Source organism: Mugil cephalus, chromosome 10, assembly GCF_022458985.1.
Source record: "Mugil cephalus isolate CIBA_MC_2020 chromosome 10, CIBA_Mcephalus_1.1, whole genome shotgun sequence".
Classification (NCBI taxonomy): Eukaryota; Metazoa; Chordata; class Actinopteri; order Mugiliformes; family Mugilidae; genus Mugil; species Mugil cephalus.
In genome coordinates this window covers 20,077,361-20,103,006 of record NC_061779.1, presented here as the reverse complement: position 1 = coordinate 20,103,006, position 25,646 = coordinate 20,077,361, and the positions used below count along the sequence as shown (strand labels likewise).

General features: G+C 42.2%; 1 long non-coding RNA gene across 1 annotated transcript; it reads right to left on the bottom strand.

The window, feature by feature from the left end:
• Nucleotides 1–18,099: 18,099 nt before the first annotated feature.
• LOC125015438 lies at nt 18,100–24,842 on the bottom strand. The gene is made up of 2 exons (XR_007113604.1): nt 24,564–24,842; nt 18,100–20,392 (listed from the first exon to the last, which is right to left on the bottom strand). It is a non-coding gene; the product is annotated as an uncharacterized LOC125015438 (long non-coding RNA).
• Between the last annotated feature and the right edge of the window lie 804 nt (nt 24,843–25,646).

Here is a 25,646-nt window from a genome sequence, read left to right as displayed (position 1 = left end):
TAGGTAGGGACGGGTATCGATACTCAAATGGTGACGCAAACGGTGGTAACCAGACCAAAAAGCAACATGGATTTCGGCGCCACAGATTTTTTAATTACCGCCCCATCAGCTCTATTGCTAAACGTGACGTTGTGTCAGTTCTTCACCTGCATGGATGGGTGTGAACCTTCAAAATGTGTAAGGCGAAACAATCAAAAGTTTGGCTGTACTTCACCTCAAAAGATGCAGACTCGGCAAACCCACAACACATGCTCGAAGGCGATATTGTGCAAGGGAGGTAACACCTCGAATTTGATTAAACATCTGATGACGCATTGCAGGTACTGTTTTTGAAAGCATGCGGGACCCCACGCCACGAGTTTATTGTGAATTTTATTTTAGATTGGTTAATTTTTTTTCTCAGTCTTAGCTATATTTATATTATTAAATTAATATTCTGTTCAATGTGTATGTCACAAAATGCCTTAAATATTACAAATGTTACCAGTATTACTATCTGAAGAATAAAGCCAGAGTCTACCCGTTTCTAACACAGAGGTGCTGACGCATGCTTTTATCTCCTGTTGTCTGGATTACTGTAACGCTCTGCTCTCTGGTCTTCCCAAAAAGAACATTTCCAATCTGCAACTTTTACAAAATTCAGCCGCTCGTGTGCCGACGAGGACCAGAGGGCGGGAGCACATTACAACAGTTTTAAAATTTGAGGTTCTCTTAGTAGTTTTTAAATGTCTTAACGGTCTTGAACCTTCTTACTTGTCTGACTTACTTTTACTGTACCAACCCTCATGAACCCTGAGGTCCTCCGGCACCGACCTTTTAACCGTACCACAAGTTAGATCTAAAACACACGGTGAGGCGGCATTTAGTTAAAATGGCCCCCGACTGTGGAACAGCCTGCCGGAGAACCTCAGGGCCGCAGAGACTGTTGATACTTTTAAAAAGAGGCTCAAGACTCATCTTTTTAGTCAGGCTTTAACATGATTTTAATTCCTATTTACTCTATTTTATCACATCTTATTTGTGTTTTATGTGGCTTATTTTTACATGGTCCATTACTTTTATAACCTATTTTTATTGGTAAAGAGTGTTTTAACTTTTTATTTGCTATTTTATTATTTTTATTTATTTACTTTATTTCTATTTATTTTTTTACCTACTTTTTTTTGTCTTATTTTCTTATCGGAGACGTTTGGCCGACATCTTATTGTTTTAGCCTTTTAGTCCTCCAGTGTTTCCTCCTGGGGGCCTGCCACGCTTGAGGCTGTTCCAGTCTGCCTGTGGGGGTGCTGTCCCTTAGGTCCCTTCGGCCTGGGTGGTTGGACGTGGTTGAACTTAGGTGTGGAGACTGCCTCTCTGCCCGGGTCAGGGTGATCTTTGCAGCGGCACCCCTATGGCTAAGGGGCTGGGACCCCCCTTGTCTTAAGCCTCAGTGTCCTGCCATGTCTTGCTAACACCTCTTCGTGTGTATATTGGTGAGTCTGGATGTGTGTACCTGTGCGTGTGTGTATGTATGCGTGTGCTTGCATGCGTGAGGGTGTTTGTCTGTGTCTATATGTGTACTTATGTGGTGGTGGTTTCTTGATTTTGTTTCTTGTTGTAATGTTTTATGTTTTTATTTGTGTGAACGACTTTGACCTGATTTTTTTGGTAGGAAAAGTGCTTTATAAATAAAGTTTGATTAATTGATTGATTAAAAAAAATAAAAAGGCACCACTTTTATACAAGGTTTGTACGATTTCCAGTCTTTAAGCACCGGCACCGTTTCAAAAATACCAGTCTGGCACCGGATAAAACCTTAACAATACCCTTCCCTACCAAAATGTGTTAGAACTCTGGCATTAGGTCCGACGTGTGCAAAGACGAAACATCTCCTGTGTCACAAGCTGTAGCCGTTTCCTCGTCCCTCAGGAAATGGCGGCGTATGAAAGGCCTGACTAACACTATCAGTAATTCATGAGAAACCACTGACCAAACAAACGAAATGTGATACTGATCCAAAGGACAACATGTGATTGCGTGTAAGCTTAGCAGAAGTCTCACCTAAACAGTTTAACATCAAGTCAAGACTAGTCATTTGACCTGACAAGCACAGTCTTTGTCCTTGAATCTGTGTCTGGGACAGCCAGGCTGTTGGCTGTTGAAGACGAAAATTTGCACATACATGTCCTCCACTCAGCAGCTCTTCTGAAAACCAGACGTGATCAAGTTCTTATTCTTCTGGTATTTTTATTGTCGTTCAATAGATAGCGGTTCAAACACAGCTGATGGGGTTAAACAGATGATTTTATTTTTTTTAGAATTAAATATTGACATTCACAATCACATGCTGCCTAATCTATCACACACTATGCAGCAAAGGAGGGAAAGCTACAAAACCTCCAACATACCAAAATGCATTGTAGCCACAGACATGTATTGCATTTTCAGAATGTGGTAAACACAGACAGAAAGAAGTTCATACCCTTTACTGTATGTGGTACTCAAGAAAATGTAGAAAATCCTACAAATAGAAAATCAGTGCTAAAGGTTATCGGTTAAGACATAATTCTCTAGCATTTCTATGTTTCTCAAAGGAAAACTATGGTCACTGGAACAACACTATGCAATAACCTAAAGAGTGAACCCTTTGCCCCGGTGCATTAAAATAGAATTTCTCTGTGGAAACAGTCATAAATCCCTCACATTTTATGTCATTTCCTTCGGCGCAAGTTCGCGGTGCCTAACTCTTGTCCCAAGCATACCACTCTGTGAACCCGTTCACCCCACCCAGTAATCCTTGCTCTCTTAACTGCAGTGATTTTGTCACATGAACTGCAGAGCCTGAAAAGCTGTGCTCGCACAATCTGGAGAGGACACGTCACAAATAACGGTCACACTCATGTACGGCTAATCTCATTACCCTTGTCTCTATGCAGTGTGGGGTCAAAGGGGTTGTGCTGCCTGCGCCAGGGCAGCGCACCAGGATCAGAACAATCTTTAAAGTCACCTCAGTGTTTCGTGTAGCGTTCGTTTGCAATGAAGAGGCCTGAGAGACTTGGCCTCAAAAACTAACCTGTTGCTGGGCAAAAGCTGTGTGTGTATCTGTGTGTGTGTGTGTGCGTATGTGCGTGCGTGTGTGTGGAGGATAAAAAGCCACCGCAGCCTCTGTTTACTGTCTGTCAAGTCTGGTATTTCAGAGCGGTTCGTGCAACAGGTGCAGCTTAAGATACAGTGAAAGTGAGCTATTCTGAGTGATAGCTCAAGTCACCATTCAAACATCCCTAAGGCCACTCAGCCTGTCAGAGGGATCGCAGAGTGAGTTACTTGACTGCTCAAGTGCATGACACACCAAAGTCGCTTTGGGCTAGAACTGCTGACAAATGAGAATGTGCTTCTTCCAAATTATATCTGAAACACTGCCGCCTTTGTAAAGCAACTCGCAAACCAAACACCAAACCAAGTAAAATTTGAGGTATCCTGTGTGCCCATCTTCAAGATAAGTACACCAACAGTGCACAGTATGAGAATTTGTAATCCACTGTCCTCAATAATTGAGGATTGTTGCAGTGTTTCACATATGACTGGGCGGTATGACCAAAAATGTATATCATGGTATTTTTCAAAATTCTGACAGTATCACAGTTTTTTTTCCATGCATAATCACGTGTTCACAACATTTTGTACTGGTTGAGAGAGGAATTAATGCAGTAGACTGACTAGGGATGGACTATTTTACAGTAAATATTGTAGAATAATCACACACACACACACAAAAAATTAAATGAAATGAAGAAACAGGGACAATTACATTTATTTTGACCCATTTAAACATATTTAAACTGCTACCATAATAACTGTAGTCTGCGCACAACATTTTTTTTCTCATTCATAAAAAGCTAAAATGGGGGACACTTTCTGGGGCAGCTATAGTCGGGGGACGGGTGATCTCAAATGGAGACTGTCCCCAGAAACTGGAGATGTTTGGCCAACCTAAAAAAAAGCCCAAACACGGACACGGCACCTTTTTTTGACCTTTCCATCTTCACCACACCTCGCAGTGACTTAATCGCACCATGTGTATTTAGAAGCGCTACATTGAAGATGGTCTGGTCTGAAACAAAGCAGAGTTCTGAACGCTGTGTAATCGAATACACCGGTATATTAAAAATTCATATCATAATGCAAAAAAAATACCGGTATTCGGTATGAACCGGTATACCGCCCAGCCCTCGTTTCATGTTAACAATATCTGATCACAGAGCAGTAGCACATCTTTGATAACAGTACCCATCGAAGACAGGTACATTCATTAATCAGGAACTTTTGAAATAACTTTAATAACCTCAATATGACAAAATCACCTTTTCTAACATCTGTGATCAGTTGCTAGGTCTGTGATACTTCACCATCAAAATGAGTATTTATCTAAAACTATTTCCACTGTTGTTTTATCGAAATGAGTTGAGCAGGTTATGCTTATTAAGTGTGATAATGAGGATTTATTGCATCAACCCTAAATTTTAGTGTGTGACCTTCATGGTCACTTAATAGTAAGAATTCTACAAAACTGCACCAACATCAACACTGAAGGTCAGCCTCGAACTGTTTCAGTGGAGCAGATGTGTGGTATTGATTAATGCTCTGCATCAAATATTAACTCCTGCCTGCTGCGACTAGAACTTAGACCATAACACAAGTTCGAATTCATTACTAAACCTCAAACTCCGCAACGGCACTGCAGTCACGTGCGTCCCAGGACTCAATCTACCGCATAAGCAATTACCAAAAACGGAACGAAGCCGAATGAATACGTTGTTACCCCGCAAAAGTTACCAGTCAAACCCCTCGTTGGCTGAGATAATAACTTGATGTCCAGCCTTTACGCACAGAGGAGCGAGTCAGATTCGCCGTGCAGCCGTGTGGAGGTACTGGGGACAGCGTGCGCAGCGGATAAACAGATGAAAAGCTTTCTCTGGGATGCGTATAATCCTGTCCTCACGGCAGCCGTCAGATTACAACTCGGCTGTTACTAGATTATGCGGTGAAACGTCACGAATATTTCTTGATTGTCCCTCTGCTTGTCAGTATACCCAGAGAAAATACCTCATACCGTTTTTTTTTCTCGGTTTCCTCGCATGCCTGTTGCGCCGCGGACGCACAAGAAGGAGCCTTGGAGCTGCTGACAAACCAGGGGGCACATGGTGCGTTGTTATGGTGAGTCGCTTCAGATTTTTCTTTGTCTTGCGACAAGCATTTAATACGTTGTGACCCAAAGTGTTGTCAAAATTTAATGGACTTTCTAATATTCTTACTTTTTCCCCTCCCATCAATTCAACGGCATAAGAGTAAACATTTGAAGTGGAACTTGTGCTATGTTTACTGAAACTGACTCGAGATTTTAAAGTTTTATACTGACACTGTATGCTAGATTTTGAGCTGGTGTCATTTGTCTAGTCGACTGTTGTTGACTTCTGTTGTGGTTCCTTTCCTGTTTTTGCCACCATGGCCATTGTTGGCAGGTGCCATACGGTTTCATGTTCACTGTCATGTCAGGGAAGTTAAGCCTTCCTTTAACTTTCTCCTGCTAAGGATTTAGTATAATGCATGAAGCTGTGTAAATGTTAAACTAAAGCAAGTTATCCAGTTTCTGTTTAAAACCTTGAACCAGAGGTGCAGGGAGATGAACTATAGAAATGTCAAGGGAACAAGAAAAATATTATTTCAGCATTTAAGTTCGTTTAAGTTTTAGAAAGACCTTCATGCAGCATATAGAAGTGAGGAGTAGATGTAGCCTTAAAAGTTTAAACCTCGTTGTCAGATGTCTGCTGCAAAAATATAATTTCCTAAATTTAAAGGAGACTTCATCTGGAGTTAAACACAAAAGTAATAATTGTCAAATATGACCAGATAAAGTTACTTTACAAATTGGATAAAATGTTAATCATGACAGTGCGATACTGGTAAATAGTGGTGCAGGTGTTGCAAAAAAATAAAATAAAATAAAAAATAAAACATTTTTAAGTACAAAGCAGTAAAATTGCAGTAGTTTGTTGTGCAGTTTTTGGTCTGTGTGACCCTTTTATGAGGCTAAAAATAATTCTGTGATCCAACGGCTCTGAAATCAGTCTAATGACCTGCCACTAACGGCTGTACACAACCAGACTGCTGGGCTTTATTTTCTGTTACAAAAAAAGAGGGGGGGGAAAGCCAGGTACTTGATCGTTTACACCCTAAATAGGAAATGCTGCTTTTTCTTCATTTACACTTGTGGAATGGTAACACATGGAGCAACATTTAGGAGCCCCTGTAGCTGGTGCTGAAGTGAAATTCTACTTTGTGTTATACCTTCATATAGAAGTCCCATGAAATGTGCAGCCACCGACAGTGCTCATAGTTTATATGAGATTAGCTGATCGCGGGGGTGTTTGGTCTGGTAACTTTAATCACTTTCATGTAGTTCCCTGTAAATCAGTAATAACGCACCTCGCTCTCACTTCCGACCTGTGTCTGTGTGCATGTCCGTTAATGTTGCTGTTCTCGGCATTTTGCAAACCTCCTCTATTAATAATGGAGTAGAGTTCACTGGATGGGGGAAATATTTAATTAAATTACAGCACTTATTAAAGCTTTCCGACCATTAACTATAGGGAGTAAGTGAGGCCACAAACAATAATATTCCAAACAGTCCGGTAACTACAGAACTAGTAACTTTCAGGTGAATGCATATTTGTTCTCTTTGTGTCTCCTCAATTTCCTTCCCATTTTTTGTTGATCATTCATTTGCCTTAATATCATATCTGCTACACAACAGTGATCATCCACAAAACAGCTGCACAAATATCTACCGTTATTATTAGCAGCATAGCTATGAGTGTGTTAAAGCTCCTGGCCATGTCATACAAAAGGCTTTTATCTTCTCTATGTAACATGATGCTCAATGTTTGCTTAGTGCAGGATCTAATTTTACTGTGAGACTTAATGAGTGGATGTTTACAGAGGGAGCTGTGCTCCTCCATCGCAAGCCTTATATATGACGTTGTCCTGTGATACACAAGAGTGCTGCAATTAAAGAGCAATTTCATCATTGTGTGCCATTTATTGAATAGTTAGCTCAATGATTTATGACACACGAATTTCAAACTTTTCCCTTCCCCCTTTTTTATTTATTTATTTTTTTAATAAAATGTTTTGAGCCTGTCGTTGCTGCGCGGCAGCAGACGTTTGACTGCCATCCTGCAGTGGGAAAAGGGAACAGGTGAATGCTGTCAGCCAGCCGAGCTAGACAGGCCACTAAAGCAGCCTCAGGACACTGCTGACTGAAGCAAAACTTGCCTTTAGTCCTCCCTCATCTCTCCACAGCACCGCTACTTGCACTATACGTGCTAAAAATGCGGTTTGTCCTGTAGTTACCGTACATGGTGTTTGTGTACAGAGCACAGAGACCGAGATATGTAAAACGCCATTTCCACTTCTGTCTTGTCGTCTTATTTGTGTCTTCATGAAGTAGTGGATGTGTGTCTGAATTTGGAGCTTTCATGTGCATTACCTAATTCCACAGTGAGTGAAGCATCTGCACTGGTCCTTGTGTGTGTGTGTGTGTGTGTGTGTGTATGCGTACACATGCGCGTATGTGTGACTGAGCGTGCACACATCCTCCTCCCCCTCCCCTCACCTCCCCATCGTTGCCTTGTAAAGCCGACAGAGAGCACACTAAGTTCATCTAAGGACAGGGAAATGCTTTTCTTTCCAGTGTGAATCATTTTGGAAAAATGAGCCTCTGGACTGAATTGCCCCAGCAATTTGGCATGTTTCTCCATTCTGCTTCATTGTCTATTTTGGCTGAACTTGCAGTTCTTCATTTCACTGCCAAGAAAACTTCAGGTCCTATACAACAGGCAAAGCCAGTGTCTGAGTCAACCACAGCCTGTAAGCAAATAAAATAAATCTCTGCAAAATAAAAATAAAAGTAGCCATCGCTTCCTGTTTAGATGCGAGTTCTGAAGAGGAAACCGTGATCTGTGTGTGTGCTGTGCATCGAGTGCCCCCCCACCCCACCCCACCCCACACACACACACACCTAGCACGGACAATACACTTCTGTGGGCTTCAAATAAAACTGCACATGGGAAATAACTCCAGACCCCTTTTTATAGAAGCGTTTAGATTAAGACTTGTTTTTAAAGCCGTTTTCACAGCACAGCGCTCTCGTGCAGTTTGGGGGGAAAAATTCTGCAGTGCAGTGAAAAGAAAGTGGGAGTGTGACTAGGGTGGGGTGGGGGGTGATTTTGCAGTCTGCCAGCCCCCTTATAATTCTGCTGTTCCCCCCATCGGGAGAGCAGCGATGGAAGAGGGGAGAGGGGAGTGGCCTGCGTTGAGGTTTGGATGAGCCAGTGGTGGGCTGTGGCAGCCGGCGACTGGGCTCGCACTATACCTATGTCCTCCAGCTCCAGCCTGAATTATGAAGGCTCTGGAATGGCAGCAAGCCTAATTACAATGACTGATTGCCCGTCTGTTGGCATTTCTCAGATGGTGATTGTCGTGTGTGCCGTCTACAGAGAGGGGCGGAGGAGGGCCATGTCTCATTGGTCTTCCCCTTCCTTTCTTTGCATGCGAACAGCCAGAGATTGGGATCTGATTGGTTGGAGGGAAAAGAGATGTTTCATGATTTGGCGAGGCAGAGTTGGTGGAAAGCCAGAGACAGGTGATGTTGCACTGATGGTGCATTGTAGACCGTGCAGCCTTTGGCAAAAACATGAATAAATAAATAAATAAATATGCGTGTGTACGTGTGTTATACCACAAAAGACCAATGGAGAAAAAAAAAAGTTTTGCCCTTAGAAATTATCGTGTGAAATCCTTTTTTAAAACCAATCGTGCCTCCGCTGCTCTTTAAATATGAAGTAATTTAAACCTGTTGACTCTGTACTGTGCATCTCGAGCATTTGTATTATCTATACCCCCTGGCATTGTAAAATGAAAATATAAAAGGGAAAAGAGAGGTCTTGAATTGGCCATTTGTATGTCAGCGGAGCACTCAGAGGTGTGATGTGTGTGTTAAGTGAGAGCTGGTTTTAGTTGGTCTGCCCTGCTTTGTCCACTGCTTTGGCTTTTGTTCCTCCGGTAATGAATTGTGGAAGCCTTGGCTTCAGCTGGAGTGTCTCATAGCAACTGAAAAGAGAGAGGGAGTGCTGAAAAGGCCAGGGGAGATCATGTGTTTATTTCAAAAGGGCAAGACAGACGCGGCCATCATTCGGGCTGTTTTGTGAAGAGGAAAAATTGGACAATTCATCCCGTCCGGACACGACTTTGTTTCTTACCTTTATTTTGTTCTGGAGCATTTTAGCTCTTGGCTCTCTGAAATGTTTCTGTTCTTTAAAGGGTGTTGTTTTTGAGTGCAGACATATACACATATAATGTAATGCAGTGGTGGAGCGATGAGACCATAACAAAAAACGAAAAACAAAAACAAAAAAAAAGGGAAGCGCACGCGGTCAATCAGATTCAAAATCAGATTCAGACAATGTTGACTTATACCGGGGAGGATAATTAATTTACAGCATTTCCCGTCCACCGTTGTACCACATCCAGTAAGTCATAGCCAACATCACAGGTCACAGAAAAACACTCTGAGGTCGGTAAAGGACAGCAAGGTAAATACAAATGAGGTAAATAACAATACCATAAATAGTGATGGAATAGATGTGACCTGTTTCTATGTGAGGGCACAGTCATTGAAAAATACCGTCTAAGTTTAGTAATCTAGCCGCAGTAATATTTGGAGGATCAGTTAGTTCTCCCCTGGGCTACGTAATAATGGCGGCCTGAAGGCATCACTGTGAGCTCAAGTCAGACTAGTGTCAAGTGTTAAAAGCAGTGCTGGGAATGAAAGACTTAAAAATCCTGATATTGAGTTTGTTGTCATGAAATTATTCGTCAAAATAGTTACAGAATCATTTTAATCAACTAATCATTTGAGCTCTAATGGTCGGTGTCCCCTCTACCTGCCTTTGATACCAAACGCCTGCTGCCTGTACTCTGGGGGTTTGCTGCGACCCCCTTGTAAGATGTAAGATGGGTTTTTACCTGTGTTAAAGTGACTGAATTTGTAAATATGTCACATGTTAAGTCGTTTTTCAATATTTTTACTATTCACCTGAACTTGAATCAGTTTTTATTAACCAGTAGTCTTGGTCAAACATCTTGACTATCTGTTGCTAATGAATTGGTTAACTGAAACCCAGCACTGCTCTGTGGTTGTATCAGTTCTCCGTGTAGTTGGCAGCTTTCACCTGAACCGATGTTCATAAAGTGGTGTATGTGTTTTTTTTTTTTTTTGGGTACATTCATATTTGCAATGGTGTGAATGGACACATGTGTTTGAATATGGGTATTCGCACCAGCCTAGTTTTTTATTAACCGACAGCCAGTGCTGACGCCCGGCCATGTTTGCCCTGTGACCCAGACACTACCTGTCTGCTGCCATGGTTACTGGGACAGAGCAGGTTTAGTAGCCCGACTCCAGGGATTACTTTCCCTGGTCTTAACAATCAGGCCTGTGCCCCAGTGACTGTAAAATGGACCAGGCTGCACCCTAACAGTTTAGGGAGCTCTGTGGTTTGCCCTGGCGGCCTTTAAAACTGTCCTAAGTGCTGTGCAAAGGATTAAACCTGTGTAACGTAATTGTTTTGGTGTCGGTGACTGTCCCTTTGTGATCAGGTTCACTTCAAGTGATTAGTTCTCGTAAATGAAAGAGCTCACTGAGCTCACTGAAGTGCTTCTGTTAAATACAGATGATGAATCAAGTTTCTTTGTCTTTTCTGAGCTCTGGATAGATTTTGTCACACACACACTGACAACTGACGACCCTTTTTTTCTGTCTTCTCCACAGGGCAAAAATGAAGAGAAAACAGAGACCTTGAAGCCATTGTGAGTATTTTTTTTTTATGAACACAACATCAACACGTGACTTGAACATCTGTGAAATATAATCTATCTCAATATCTTTTTAAAAACCTGACTGTGCTTTTGATGCCAAATTGGACTGAATTATTCAGTGTGCACACGTACAAAATATCAATATCTCTATACAGCATGGCGTCACTATATATGTTCTCAATAAACCATTATGATACAGTGCGCTAAAGGAAAAAGCACAAATAGATCTCCACTAAAGAGGATGTGTGAGTAAAATCATAGAGTTGTGTTGTATTTTAAAGATGCTAATTTCAGCATCTCTTATCTGCTACGTAAAATTGAACATGTGAGACACGGTTAACTTTCTGAATGCGAGAAGGTGTGATTTGGCGTTGAGGGCTTGACATGAAGAATAATGTGCACAGGTTATTCTGACTTGTCCTCTCTGTGTCAGTGAAATGTTGACAGGGCTTAATTTGCCTCCTTCTCCGAAAACTTGGTCTTGTCTGGCTGGCCTGGATTGGTGTTGACATTTTTATTGCCGTTCGCTGACTGCTCATTGTTATTTATGTTGCCTTTGATTTCGTGATTAAATACTCCACATGGCTGTGGAACTGGCTGGAGCAGGTCAGCATGCTCTCTCTGGCCCAGATTTAGTGTGACTTAGCAGAATCACAAAGGTTTATCTGATTCTCTCCAGTGACTTGCAGTCTTGCAGGTGTCCACCAGATGCTGCAGGCAGCCTGCACTGTCCCTTGCATGTCGTCCAGTGAGGCTGTAATATTCGCTTAGGAGAAAAGAGGTTGGAACTGTTTCCATGGTGTTAAGATTAAATGTAATTTAGTTGTGCATCATATAAAATAGGTCTCATTTCCAGCTATTAAGTTGCTTTGATGATGCATCTGTTAGAGAAATTAGCCTGAGGATTATGTGATTGAAGATGTGTCTTTAATTCCAGTGGTTTCATGCAGTTTTTTGGAGAGATGATGAAAGTGGACATTAGAAATAAAACACTGTAATACGTCGGTTACAATCACTGTTTGGAAGCGAACGTGGATTTTTTTTCGACCACAGCTTTTAAATTACACTCATGCATCAAATGTTGTAAGAGATTCTTGAAAGTTCAATATTAAGGCTGAGGCCACACAGAATTAAGAGTAAGTGAAAACCCCGGTCTTCTGGCAGTATAATTTGAATCGTATGTAAAACCTGCTCGAGAAACGGCGTTGTAACTCGTGTTGAGTCGAGCAACTTCACAGTTAACTTTGTGAACAAAGCTAACCCCGCCACAAGGCATGCTGGGAAGTTTGGCTGCTGGTGCCTGCCAGTGTCCAGAGAGCGGCTCAGAAAATCTTTGCAGGAGCTGAAAATGAAGTTTGAAAGTAAGAGGAGCAACAGCGGTGAGAGCTCCCACAGCTGTAGGCTCAGCCTTCTCTTAAAGAGATATTACCAAAACATTCCTCAGTCATGGACATGGAAATGAGGCTGCACAGTTGAGCGCTGTTTAAAAGCACTGTACATGGTGTACATACTACTAAATGTGTTTCTTTTCAAGTAGCGATAATAGTATTTCTTCTGATAGTAAGAATTTTGACTAGAGAATTAGTCAGAGACATAGCAGTGAGTTTAGTAAGTGCCATTCAGTTTTAGGGCTAGAAAATGAAACGAGAGTTTGTTATATTGTGTGGGAAGAAAGTAAAACATAAAAAAGAGGCTTTGTAGCAGTCACATTTTTGCTATAATTTGATTTGATGGGAATTGAGCAAGCAGCAAGAAGTTTTGGACAGGTTGCGTGGCTCATGATCGACACTTGTTGTAGCAGAAATCAAACGATCCACTTCTTAGCATCACAGGAAAAGATGATAGAAGATAATAACTCCGTCTGCTTTATAGTTTTAAGAGGATCATGAAAGCAGCTCCAGGTGCAGCCTCACAATAATTAATTTAATTTCAGTGAGCTAAAAGGCTGACTTCAGAGACTTCTCAAATCAGAATGTTTCTTTCTGTAAAAATAATCACGCCAGTCTTGCAGTTTTAGTCAGGGTTGCGTCCACATTTTTTTCTACGTCTTGCAATATGTAAAGTTAAAATGTTTAGTAATGATTTATTTCCATTTTTGATTTTATTTGACACTAAAGCTTACACCGGCTCCGCCGAGCGGAGGATCGTAAGCGTTGGTGGTCAGCTTTGTGCTGTGGAAGCAGCCAAAGCCCAGCTCAACGCAGTGGTAGGCAGCCTGGAGGGTCCTGAGCCTTCACTTCATAGGTCTCTGTTTGGCTCTCACACATTGTGCCATTCAGAGCCTGGACCGTATATTCATCCTGCTCTGGGCACCCCACCATTGTGAGAGCGGGCTCACTGAAAAGCCTTCAGGAGTTTTTGGTGCGAGCAAGTCAGCGCTATTTGCATTTGTTCCAGTCTCAAAGATTTTACAGGTCAGCTGAGACAGGCAAGTATCGAACATGCGAGAACATTTTCCTCTTTGCTGTCATCTTCATCATCCTTGTGTCTTTGTTTTGTTGTCTCTGATTATTCTTCCAGATTTTCCTCTCTTGTCTCTTGATGCACTGAGGTGCTGTATATTGTGTTTATTGGTCTACTTTTCACAAGGAATAGTCAGATCGAATGGATCCAAAAGATGATATTGTCATCTACCGATTTCACTCGGGGAATGCACTTCATGGTAGTCATGGCATTATTGAAATGAAAGCTTAGTCAAACTTGTCTCAAAAGGATCCAAAAAACTTTAAACTCAAATACTCCTTATTTTAGATGCAGGGAATCCATATCTCTCTCACTCTCCATGTTGATTAGGGCAGAAATACCTTTGTTGGCATCTAGGGTAGCAACAGGGGACTGATAGAGGAGAGAGTGGTAAGAGTCAGCCTTTAATTTCAGGCTTCCTGGAGGGAAGACTGCAGGCAGGCCGGGCATGGGTTAGGCCACAACCAGAAAAACCAAAACAGCACTCAGGCAAAATAAGCACCTATTAGCCTAAATCTACCTTGTTGGACTCATCGTCAGGTTTGCTTTCAAGTCTCTGTGCGTGTCTGTTGGTGTGCGTGTGTGAGACAAAGAGATTACTAGAAAAAAGGCAAGAGGGAACGAACGATTGAGAAAACCTAGTTGATACGTGTGTGAATCATTGAGTTAGAGTTGTGTCGAAGCATTTCATTAAGCTTCATCATTTAAAGCACGACAGATAAAAACTGAATGTGAATAGACTGGTGCAGGGTTTACTCATTTCAACTGAGCCTTCAAGGTTTCGCTGACTGATTTTAATGAGTAGGGCCCAAATAAATCTCCAACAGTTGTAATATGTTGTTCGCGGTTACATGACAAAAGTAGTATTTTTTATTTTATTTTTTTTTTTTACTTTATTTACCTTTAAATGTGATTGCTTTCTGAAATCACACCTTTTAACTTTAGCTTCCTGAATTCTATTACACTTTGTTCACTAAATTTGTCTCTCTGATATTTTGTAACACACCATTATCCACAGTCGCAACAAAGGGTTTAACCAGAGGCCAAATGATGTCCTACGCATATTACATTAGCTAGAGGGCTAATAGCTAGCTAGTAGCATATTGGCTTTTACAAACAGACCTACTGTTGTTGAAGGATAGCTCTGAATTTAAGATATGTGAGAGACCCAGAGCCTGAAGTGTGAAACAAGCTACTCTCTATTGGAACTTTAGTAACACTCGTGGTCTTAATGGAACGAGAAGATGAAAGTACTCCAGGTGTTGCGGTTATGAATCAAACAACCTCATATGCCACTCGTGTGGCATGTGGAGAAACGTAACTGGAATTCAAATAGTTTGTTTTCTAGTTGTAAATGATCGTGTTTAATAGTGGTGTTCATGCAGGTTGCTTCTGACAGCGCAATTAACGCTTTGGGTCAGGATTTAAAAGTGATCTCTTAATGAGTCAATTGGGTAGTAGAAAGCCAAGGATTTACTTCTCTGACTGTTTGAACTGTTTCGGTAAGACGGTGGTGGTGCGATAAAATGTGGGCTAGCAAAGTTAGCAGCTGTTGCAAATATAGCATGCAAAATTGTGTTTACATCAGTGTATAAAAGCCATAACTGTGAATTCTAGGTGTTACCACTAGGCTTTGAGTCTGTCATATCTACATAAGTAGTAGGTCCTCTTCCACTTGGCCTTATGTGTGTACAGTAGCCCAGAATGGACAAACCAAACGCTGGTTCTACTAGAGAGGGTGTTTTACATTACATTAAAGCTGTGGCCACAGGAGGTTTGCCTCCACTCTTTGAGAGTGACAGGCGGTTGCAGTCGCCATAGCGATAGAAGCCACTGCACACTGATCATTTCATGGACATGGACTTAGACACTGCACATTTGAGTTTATAGAGTTGGTTTGGGTTTCTAATGGATGCCAAGAGTATTGAGAGGGTTTAAAGGTCTGTAAGAAAGGACATTGCATTGACATTTAAACGTATGACCCTGCTTAGAATCAATTTGGAAAAGAGTGACTGAAATATTTGAACTTGCTACCTCATAATATTGGATTCAAGGTGTGATGTTTTGCATTAAAATCTCATATAGTATATAAAACATAATTAGCAGTAAAATGCAAAAAGTAAAATAAGAGATTCTGCTGGATTGATGCAGCAACCAGTTATTCAGTCGGTTGGTGACACAGGTTTACAGACTAGCCACTAAAGGGAAAGCTTTGCTTGCTTTGTGGCTTTCATGCTCCATAACATAACACAGAAAGAAATTAGTTAAGTCAACTGATCAAATGCGTTTCATGTGTAGGCAATGAAATTGTGTTATGGTAGGTTAAAACCACTGATGCCTAGTTGACCTTAACTCATTCTCTTTCATCGTCAATCAGTGCAAACCCCAGACAAGCCGGTCCATGAGCAAACGTTGCACTTCTCTCTTCCACTTTTTTTTTTTTTTTTACATTTTAACAACTCAATGCAAGTGCATGAGCAGCCTCACCTTGTGAAGGAGTTGACGTGACTGTCATTGTCGTGACTGGTGCTGTCCATCTGTTCACCGGATAGGAACCTGTCCGGCTGCTTTAAGGATATGACGTCTTCAGCAGACGGGATGCCAGTGGGAGTTATCTCACCTTTCACCAGAGAGGTGGCACCGGGACACAATAGAGGAGACACACTAAACATTTAACCCTCTAATCCAGAGACTGATAGATTACGGGCAGCACGAAAGGGTCCACGCATCAGCGGCACAGGCTATTTGTGGTGGAATTAATTTGAAACTGAATCTGACAGTAGATGTCAAAAGTATCTGTTGGTTAAGTGATGTTTATGTTTGAGCATTTAACCTGTTAGGAGCATGTGATAGTTGGCATTAAAAAAAATAGGCTAAGCTTTTTCAAGCTTGTAATCCTTCACGTGCTTCTGTACTTTTCTAAAAATCTCTTGCAATATATGTGACACACTAGTTTACCAAGCTGGTTGAAACAAACTGTGGAGATTACTTGCAAATATTATCTGACTCTAGTCCACTTGTTAGGCAGTTAGAGGGCTCTCTCTGTGATTCCACTATTAGGTTACCAGCCTCAGTATCCTCTTAGCAGGGCTTGTGGCCCCTCCTCCCTAATGTATGAACCTGGCAGGACCAGGACGGCTTGGTTCTCCTTTTCCGTGCCCCATCCCCCACCAGACACAGTGATGGCACTCAGTGCCAGAGACACCCCTCCCTCCCCTCTCTTCCCTTCACCAACACTCTTCTCTCCTCTCCGCCCTCCCTTCCCTCTCCGCCGCAGGCAGACCCAGGCATGGGATCTCCATCTGTGCACAAAGGAGCCTCCTCTATCTGCATACGCTGCACATAAAAGGGCCTTTTGTCATGAGCTCTGCACACATGACCGTCCGCCTTTCACCCCGGTGGAAAAAAAGATCACTCTCTCCAGCAATCCAACCCCACCCCCAACACCAGACTCAACCCCCGTCCCCCACCCGCCAGATTTTCGTTTGCGGAGGGAGAGACAGAGAGAGAGAACGAGAGAGGGGTGGGCAAGACAGATCTACTCTAGGAACTTTATCAAACAGAGACAACCATCAGATGGGGCTCTGCTTCCATCACTCCAAATTCCAGTTCTTCCATTTTCCCGTATTACGTCTACCTTCTCCTTTTCTCTCGCTCTTCTGGGGCCCTTGTGTTCCCTCACTGTGAGGCATCAAGACTTTATAGCATCTGCCATGCTGAAATATGAATGTGCTCCCGTTTTTTTTTTTTTTTCCCCGTCACCCTTCCTTTCTGCAGTCTCTGACATTTAAGGGGCATTAGTGGTTGGTTCTGTGCCAGGTTTTCACCCCCCCCCCAGCTCCCCCCGCCCCATATCACAGAGGCACAGGCTCAATTGACAGCAGTCCGAGAGCCGGAGCTTTTTTCTCCCTCTCATTTCAATGCGTCCTGCCTTTTAACCCCTCGGCCCCACGCTGCTCAGCAGAGACGGAGGTATCCGTAATGTGGAGAGACAATGACCGAAAATCGCTCGCGCACGTGAGAACCGTATCAAGGCGAGGCAAGGCCGAACCCTCCACCATTGGGAGACAATTGGGCAGCGCACCATTTTGGCTACTAAAGATGACAGATATTGGTGTTGAGAGATTTCGAGTCGGGGTGGGGACGGGCTAAAGACACAGAGGCAGGCTAATACACACTGTCAAGTGCACTGGTGCTGCCACAAAAAACGCTTTCCTCAGCGTTTCCTTTGAAACACACACGGCCCTGATGCCTTGCTCCCAGCCAAACGAGTGTGGATTTTGGAAAGCCCTCCAGCTCATCTTGCTGTCGCTGCACACAGGCCTGTGGCGGAACGGAAGGATAAGATTGACTTCTCCCTCCACCGCCATGTCCTCTACTTGACCCTCTGCCTCTCGGAGCTGGTGCGAGAGGTCAGGGCCCGTCTTACCCCGGTCGCTCACATGCTGTCGACACCTTTAGTGTGACGATTGTGATGATGATGATGATAGTGACGGGCGCACCAGAGAATATTATTCACCACTGATATCAGCACAGTTTAGTGGGAGGGGTGAAAATAATTTACAGAGACGCACCCTGAGCAGTAGTAAGCATCTCTAAACTGTCATTTCTACCATTTTAAGCATCTGTGGCCACGTTACACAAAATGCACAGTTTCGTGAGGCAAAGTTAGGATGATGATGGCAATAATAGAAATAATAATATTATTTTTTATCACACGCGTCACATTACATGCAACCAAAGTGCCTTTATATTAACAAGAGAACAACAACTTGAAGAGTTTCCAGGCAAAGCAAATAGAAAACAGACTTCAAATATTTACATAATTTAATCTTTGCTGCAGTATCAAAGTAAGCCTATTAATCTGGAATACACTCTGTAAAGCAGATACAGACCTCCATATGAAAACACGGAGCAACCAGTTGTGAATACACAAGAATACACAAAGAACCGTTTATGGAAACAACCACTTTATAAAGCGTGCATTTCCTCAGAATACCCAGCAGTGTGTTTGTTTCAGTAATGGTCACAAATACAGAGTAATACAAAAAAAAAAAAAAAAAAAAAAAAAACACTATTTAATTCGTCCGCTCAGAGACGACAGTTGTTATTCCAAAAAACAGGGAACAAGTTACTACACCATACCATACCATAGCAACCTCTGCAGAAATAACAATGTGATAAAATTAAAATGTGTACAGTTGTGGACCTGTACAGCTCTGGCGCGAGGTCTGTTTTCTTTGAAAAGCGAGGCGTATCTTCAACAGACATTATTTTGCCCCTTTTAAAAAATAATATTTTGCAGGAATCGAAAGAGCCACTAAAATCGCAGAAATAGCCCATGGAGCAAGGTGTGTGTTTACGCAGCTGTCCTATGAAGCGCTCCTTTCTCCCACATAGAAAAATATCCTCCTGCTAATAACACTATATGCATCAATTATAGTCTGTCAGCCCAGCTGGAATTTACCTAATCAGTATTTTTATCCATTTTCAAATTAAAGTCAGATCTGTGTGTCCCTTTTTAAGGGGATGCCACAGGTGGAGTTATATTCTGCAGATACCTAGAAACAGACCTCGGTCTCTTTTAGTGTTGCTGAATTGGGAATTAGATGAGTATCTAGAATATTTCCTGTCTCGCTTGTTACCATTGAGTAAAGATATTTTGCGGCTGAGCTAACTCCGCGGTGGTAATCAGGAGGAGCAGAGGGCTGTGAAGTGATTTCAGGGCCTGAAGCCTCAGTGGCACTGCGCTGGAGCGGGCACCGGGAGACGAGCGTGTTTATGAAACGGATGAAGTGTATTAGGTGCGTGTTTTTCTGTTCTCAGCGAGGCAAGGATGCTAAAAAATGAGTGTGTAAGATAACAAAACAGCACGCTTAAAGTGTTTGTTGAGGCAGCGAGCTGCTGAGTGCGTATGGCTCGGCTGTTGGACTCCTTGCAGCCCTGCGGCGCAGACACAGGCGCTGTGACGTGGCCCCTAAAATGCCAGGGCTGTGCACTGCTGGCTACTACTGACGAGGGAGAATAAAACGAAATAGCCAAGGTTGTTTAAGAAGGCACTAGCAGCCCTCAGGGAAAAAATGGAAAAGAATAGAGTTCAGGTATGTAGAAGTCTGATGCAGGAAGTGAAGTGGACAGAAAATGAGATTTTACTCTTTTTTTTTTTTTAATTATTAAGTGTCATTGATTTTAGAGAATTTGTCCCAGCAGCCTAATATCTCAGTGCTGCACTGAGCACAGTGTAGTGTAGCCAACACCAGGTAGCACATATTTCCTATGTGTTGAATTTGTTATTTTCAACCCTATAAAATGTGTACATGAAATAGTATTTAATTTGACGCAAATTGTAGTATTTAAGGATTTCATATATTAAATTAAACTAAGTTTATACTTAGTTCCAAGTGAAAACGAAAATATTTTGTCTTAGCACTGTGAAATCCGTATTTAACCAACATGACATATTAATGCTTTTTTAATTTTTATATCTTGTCATGGCACAGGCTTAAAGTAGTTCTTGGAAATATTTAAGGAATGATATTAAATTTTAAATAAAAATACACACTAGCACCGTTGTGTATTAAAATTGTGTTTTCATGTCATTTTCCCCATGTATCACCTCGGCCATGTTTAGAAAGGGTTAAAGAGCAAAACCCTGTAGGTGTATTGTTTCTTTGCTCGGCCTTTATCTTTCTATCTGTGTATTCGTTTACTTTTAATGCACCGCTGTCAAAACGCCTTAATATTATCGATATTTCAGTGTATTCTCGCCTAAGCTGCCCTCGTTTAATGCTGCCAAGCAAAAGCGGCCCTGATCCAGGACAATATGTCTGGCTGTTGAGGGGCTGCCAGAAGTAGTTGTTAGTTACAGTTAGGGTGCGTCCCTCTTAGGATAGGTCGTCCACTCCGAGGTCTGATATCGAAAAGGTCCATAATTTCCAGCTTGTTCTCAGGAGTAGCTCTCCCTTGCACTTTTTCCTCCCTGTGTCTCTCTTCCTCCTCCTCTTCTTTCCGAACCCTGTGAGAAAGAGCAAGGTGAGTTAATTATTGCTTTGAAAGAAGTACTTTATTCCTGCTTTATTGTGGAGATCAAGTGATCCGGTGTGAATGATGCAGACACAAATTTAGCTTTTTTTTAATAACTGAATTTAAAATCATTTAAAGCGAGACTCGAGATTTCCTGTGATATTTTACATTTGTTTAAGGCACCAGATCAACACTTATCTGATTAGTGTTTGGCACATGTGGAAATCAATGCTCTGCACTACGTTTTGATCAGGAAATAATTTCTGACGAAGTCTGTTGGACTGAACTCCAAAAAAATCAAATCAAATAAATCCGATAATAATTGAATTCATGACTATCGAAGCCAAATTGAAATACACCATATTTTAAAATGTTAAAAGGAATAGATTTTCTAGATGCATAACAAAGTGTGTTAAATAATATTGAAATAATGGGGTTTCATTTTATTTCAATTAATGATGATCAAAAAGTGCATAGTTTACTGTGGCTGGAATTCACTATTTGTTTTAACAACATTAGAAACGACATTAGAAAATTCAATAAAAACCCCGTAAACCATAGTTTTCTACAATTCACATAAAAAAATATGCATTTCTGTCCATGGAAGAGACAAATGTAGCTTTTATTGATTATTGAGAATATTGTATATGTGCTACACTGTAAATTTATTTATTTATTTATTTACAGAAACTAAAATTTAAAAGATTTGAAATATACTAAATGTTAGGCGGTTTTAAACATATTTAATACATTATTAAATACGTGTAAAATATATAAAAAATATATATATATACATATTGCGTTTTTCTTAGTTTTTAGCACTAAGTTCCCTTTCCCACATTATAATAAAGTTCAAAAAAGAAAAGTTTTATCTTAAATTTAATTACACTTAATTACAGCACATTTTTTCTAAAATACTTATTCAGCTTTTATTTACTTATTTATTTGTTTGTTTTGTTTTGTTTCGTATACTATATGAGGGCGGGCATGTCCAGAAGTTTTTCGGCTTTATTAGCAACAAATTCAAACATATTCAAAGCTGAATGTATTTTAGATAACGGGCTAATTAAGTGTAGATGTTGTGTTTTCAAATTCAGCTGCTATTTAAACCGTGCATTTTAAGAAAGTGCTCGGCTGTAATATCTACACGTTTTTGAACTTGAACTTTGAGAATACACACCTAGAGAAAAAAAAAATGTAAAAATCACCAATCCTGACATATGCTTCAGTTTCCATAAAATGGATTGTATTTTATTTCAGAGAGAGCCCCAAATGTTACGTTCTCAGGCAAAGAATTTAAACCTGGTGTCATTATAAGTGAGTTACTGTCCTGCTCCTTCCTCACACGTAGGGTTAAGTGAGCTCAGATCGACTGTTTGGTTGTGCGCCTGTGCTCATTCAAAAAGTAATGTGTAAATAATACGGCAGAAGGAGTTCGTGCGGACGTTTCTCTTTTCCCCTTATTATCCGGGACAATCGTCTATTTCATCGTATGATATAAGATATATATGGAACGTCGCTACTGCGCATGTCTCACGTCCACCATTTTGTGGTGAGAACTATATTGCACATGCGACCATTTTATGAACACACTCTTGTAAGTTGCAGCCTTCGAAAAAAAAAACAGCAAATTTGAACTGACCGTGATTGATCGTGACTTTAAACTCTCTGGAAATGCAGCTTCACACGTGATCCACTGTCTGCCAAATGCGAGTCCCTTTATTTTGGAGCGGAAGCGCATTAGCACTGCAAATACCGAGCAGAGATAATACTGACTCATTTATTCACGTTTGCCCAGACAGCAGTCACTTTGTTCAAGCTGTGCTGCACCTTGCGGTGACACAGTGTGTGCGTGTGTGCCTGAGACAGAGGGAAGAAAGTGGCGGTCACAGTCGGCTGCCTAAGGTGACTGGTGGGGTCAAAGGTCAGGCTGTGTTAATAAGATGTGATGTGCTGCCCTGAGACCTCGGTCCCATGAGGGATAACCCCCTAATCGGCATTAGTTAATGTGTTAGTAATCTTTACCTTCTTAAAGCAAACAGCAGTGGAACATTGAATGGGCCCGCTTGGCCTCCCGTGTAACTCTTTTGACCTAGGGGTCATGGCCTTTGTTCCCTGCTCGATGGGGAGTGCCCTCAAAGGTCTCGGGTGTAATAGAGAAGTTGTTTAGACACGTGCAGGGCTTAAGCAAGACCGCCTCATGGACTCTGCTCTTGCTCCTGGAGAGCATTAAAGTCTTCCTTCGTGTTGAAGGGATACTTTGCGGTTAGCTCTCATCCCCTACAATCAGCCCATTGGAATATTTATGTCTTTTTATGCGCCACATATCATGACAAGATGTTTGTGTAGCGGTGGCTGCTGACCGAGCACACAGCCACCCTTCTCTTACTCACTCCCAAAGCTTCCTACTGCCTCCTTGGTGCTTGCGAATACTTAAGCGCGAGTGTCGTGCGTCTCTGTGGATCCCCTGCCCACTGTAATTCCATATTCCTCCCGCTGTCCTCATTGTTCCTGCATCAGTTGAAATAAAACTCCAGGAAAACAGTCCCTTTATGTTACGGCCTCCTCCTGTCCACATCGTATCTGAGCTCTCTGCAGTAGACAGACTCATCAGTTAAGCCTGTTAACAGTTAAATGTGTGTTTAATATGTTGTCCTAGTTGGAAAACACTGCAGCACGTGTACTGTTAGCTCAGGAGCATGATCACCACGAGGCCTTTACATCCATAAAATTATTTTGGAATAAAAAACAAATCAGATTTTTTTTTAAAGACATTATATATGTGTGCAGCATATGTATGGCCGCTCCATACAGTATATGTTTACAGTTTAAATGTGTACCTAGTCCACTGTGTAATACTCCAAACATGCCATTTCTGTGCTTTATATAAGATACAAAACCGTCATTTTAATATTACAAATTACAGTCATCTGACGACTTTTTATAAAATCCGTTGAGCGATTTGCACCGTTGAAGGTTTTCGCTCCTGAAAATGAATGAAACAATGTCGAGCAGAGTCTATAACATGGCGTCGTCTGCCATTTTGTTTCTCTTTATCAATGGGCCTAATTTGGCCTGTATCACACAGATGTAGTAGTCCCGTACTCTGGAAAAGAGCTGCTGCTTTAACCTCTTTTCTTTTTCTCTTTTTTTTTTGCGTTCAAATCAAAGAGTCGTCGAGATTCATCAAACATCCAGCTTATTTGTCAATTCGATCCGAAAAATAAGTACGACTAGTAGCAGTGGGATGACAGGAGAAGCAGAGGGAGCAAGGGTGCAACCTCGTCGTTAGGAAACTCAGCTGAAAGTGATTTATTTAGCCGCTTTAAAACGCCCGTTCCCGTTCCCGTTCCAGAAATGTGACGGTAACGTTAAGACGCGATAAGCAACTGCGACGTGCAGCGGCGGAACAATGCGAGGGGAGCACGGTGACAAAACCTGGCAGCAAACCCCAAACTGTATCCTCGAATGAACTTTATGCCATGCAAAGTGCAGCATGCACACTAAGCATAAATTCACAAAGCGTGTCTCCCTAAAACAGCTATGTTTAATCCCGTAGATATTTTCTGTTGATCCAAGTTATTCCCAAATAAGGTCCCTTAACATATACACGTGCCAGCTTTATACATTGAAGCCGTAATGAAGTCATGGGTTTCTCAATTGGTTAAAACGCATGGCGAGATGTGACGTACAACTGCGCTCCTTCTGATAGGATTCTATAGCTCCTGCCAGTGTGGACGCCCGCACCGAGCCCGCATCTCACTCAGTGGGAGCAGCACAGAGGACAAATAAAATGCCATCTAACCTCCTTTTCCGTGCACTGTGTAGTGTAAATAACGCTAGCGTTTCCCCTGCCTGCGTCTCTCTCACGTCGCCTTTGGCCGGCCGGGTTTCCGCTGAAACCTGTCGAGCGGAGAGCGGCGCAGGCACGGGGAGTAGTTTCTGTGGAGAGTCCAGCCTGTGTGCAGCTGCAGAGAGAGGGATAGAGTCGGAGAGGAGCGGGGTGGTGGCCGTGCTATGAAAGCAGCGCTCACAAACTGTGCAGCCTGAAGCAGTTGCAGCCATGTTAGACGAGTGTGCGCGAGCCCCGCTAATAATGCGGCTCCCTCCAAAACCAACAGAAAGTTTTCACAGAGTAAATGTAAGAAAAGTTTAACCCCCACCTTCTTTTTTCTCTCTCTCCCTCATAGTCTCTGCTAGGCTTGGAGTCCCCCTCTTTAATTCTCAGCAGTTTTCTAAAGCGGAAAGCAAATCAAAATAGTTCCTCAGCAACAGATACACTTTACTTATCCCCTTTCTCCTTTTGTTTCCTTCTAGAGCTCCTGAAGTTCAAGGCCGAGGGGGGAAAAAGTTAAAGCCACGAGCTGTGCCATTGCAGTTTTTAGAACCAGAGCCAAAAGAGGCAGGAAGTTGTTGTACAATAGCGTTACAGTAATCTGCCACAAATGGAAAAAGCCAAATGCTGATCGCCGAGTAGAGAAGGTGGCAGAACAGACAGAAAGAGGGAGGGAGGGACAGAAGGGGAGAGAAAGAGAGCTAGCGTGTGTGGGAGCAAAGAATAATCAATACAACCTAAGATGGTGGAAGCAGCCCTGCTGTTTAGGTCTCCCCCTCTAGTCCCCTCTCTGCCTCACTTACTCCTAATGTAAATCAGTGCGTGGATTTGCCTCGAACAAATTGTGCAAAGCCACTATGTGTTCTTCCTTTTTCTTCCGGGACAAATCGGCATCTCTAGGGGAGGTTTCACTAAATTTTCTCGGAACTGTTGAATGTGGAACACCAGGCGAGTGGCAGCTGTTTTTCCTCGAGGAAAAGCAGCGGAGTCTCACCCAAAAATGCTTATCAGCCTTTTGACTCTGTGCCAAAATAGCTGCGAGGGCTCAGCTCCAGCGCTTCGGCTCGCTTTTGTGACAGAGCCGGGGCGAGGAGGAGGGTCCTAGCCGTGTGTTCTTTGCCACATGTTACTGAAATTAACACTCTCCACGCTTTCCTCTTTCCTGTCCGCATCAGAGTGCGCGCGTCTGCTCTGCCCTGCTCTGCTCTGCTCTGCTCGGCTCTGTGCGTTCACGCCGGCCACTGTGGCATGCCGCTGAAGAGTTAATGCACTCCGAGAGTGTGTGTTTCCAAGTCTGTCGGAGGCGACAAGAGCTCCACTACAGTAAGAGATAAGGTTAATAATTCAACAAGCTCTCAGAAGTGTTGCATATTTCAAGGATCCTTCAGCAGGGGCAGCCCACTTTGAGCCC